At 38.5% G+C, this 1950-nt stretch overlaps 1 pseudogene; it reads right to left on the bottom strand.

The window, feature by feature from the left end:
- Positions 1–891: 891 nt before the first annotated feature.
- LOC118454866 (snaclec alboaggregin-B subunit alpha-like) lies at positions 892–1603 on the bottom strand (annotated as a pseudogene).
- Positions 1604–1950: the final 347 nt, after the last annotated feature.

Raw genomic sequence — 1950 nt, 5'->3', positions numbered from 1 at the left:
AATGTAAATAAAATATCTGCACTCATTTGTTCATATCAGACAAAATTGAATTTTAAGTCATATCTTCTAAAGAACCTGGTCACAAAATTAAGTCCCTTGACCATCAAGGCTCCTTTGGTTAATATTTAAATTCTACAGCTCATCTGGGTTCTAAATTTGCATTTTATTAGATGAAAATTACAGCACTTTGCAAAAGTCTTAAACCACCAATCATTTCTTTTGCTTGCAAGGAGCAAGACCTTCAGGACACTTTCAAGGACACTACTACAGTAACTGCTGTTTTGAATATGTTCCTGGGTGCATAAAGGTAATAAAACATGCTTACAAGGCACAAGGTTTGCCAGCAGTCCCACCCTTCTCAAACCAAGGCTTCCCTGTGTCCTTGAAGACTCATTACTTAAATACTTTTTTCTATTTAATTTCTGAGTCAAAAGAGGAAAAAGAATTTGTTTCAAACTCATTTTTAACACTTTTATTATTATTGTTGTTGTTGTTGTTGTTGTTTACATTGTTTCACCAGCCACACAAGAGAGAAATAAAAATACAAATACACACCAGAGAGTAAAATTCAAGCAAACTAAAGTGGCCCAAATACTTATGGACCTAACTGAACTACACTTCTTCTGCCTAGCCAACATTTAAACAGATACATGTGCACACAAATATCATAATTTCAAAACAAAACAAAAAACAACAACAACTGAGTCGAAATGAACTTTGTTAGTGTTGCTGAAAAGAGATGAGTATAATTAGTAAGGTGTGTTTTTATTTTGCATCTTTATCAGTTTTATTAATATTTTAGTTTCTTATCATTTAGGGATTAATTTTACGCTTTTACAAGACACAAAATAAGTAGGAAACAACCAAACTAAGCACAATAAACACACTACTTTAGTAGCAAATAAAATTGTGTCTCTCCGCGCATGTGCCTCCCAGACACTCAGACTCCCTCCTGTCACCTGTAGGGCTCCACACTTCATCTTGGGGTGCGGGCACAGTGGTTTCCCCTCTTCACTCCAGGCCTCGTAGTCCATCTGCTGTCTGTCCACCCACAGCCAGTCTCTGGACAAAAAGCGCAAGCCAATCCAGACATTATTAGTTGTGTTATGTTTCCTCAGCTCTCTTTGGATCAGCATCGTCTCAGTCTCTGATGGCCAGGTCATTGTGGTGCTCCCTGCAGTACTCCAGAGCTTCCTCCCAAGTCTTTTTCTCCCCGACCACTATTGCTCTGTAGCAGAAGAAGGTTCTTGGATAGCTATATACACTGTGCCATCCATTTTTGTCAATACTGCCATAATTTCTGCCTGTTTCATTTCGTGGTTCACCTGATGTCCAGAAAAACCTGGTCACCTCCCCTCCACATCCACTTGTTTGTGTATGTGGAGCTCCTTTCCAGTCCAATTAAGATGTAGCCAATGTTATTCTTGATCTTCCTAAGTTCTGCAATATCACGTTCGTTATTGACAGGGGCCAGGTCTGTGTAGTACTGCCGGCAGTAAGATAAAGATGCATCCCAATACCACATCTTGTCAACGTGAACATACTTGCTCAAAGTTCCAGATGAGCTCAGCAGGAGCAGGATGCAGGTGAAGAGTGGATGCATCGCTCTCTTGATTTCAAACGGGTTTTGAAAATGTATGTGCGTGAATTGACTTTTTATGCTCGCTGACCTTTTTTTATTATTATTATTAGTCATTATTCAAGCAGCTCACGATCTTCTGGTACATCCTAAATAATTCATTACTGTGCTCTATATGATCAAAATTAGCATTATCACACAAAAAAACATCCCTTTGTACATTAATATTGCTCAAACTTAGATTTCAGGCAGTACAACTTACTGACGGATAGATGTCAGAAACTGTCGAAGCAAACTTGCCTTTATTTCTACATTCTCAGAATTTAGTTCCATATAAACAGGAATGCGGTCAGTTGTTGCCAAAGGATACA

This window comes from Neolamprologus brichardi, chromosome 23 (assembly GCF_056152115.1).
Source record: "Neolamprologus brichardi isolate AB-2024 chromosome 23, ASM5615211v1, whole genome shotgun sequence".
Taxonomy (NCBI): domain Eukaryota; kingdom Metazoa; phylum Chordata; class Actinopteri; order Cichliformes; family Cichlidae; genus Neolamprologus; species Neolamprologus brichardi.
This window is presented reverse-complemented; position numbering and strand designations above follow the sequence as displayed.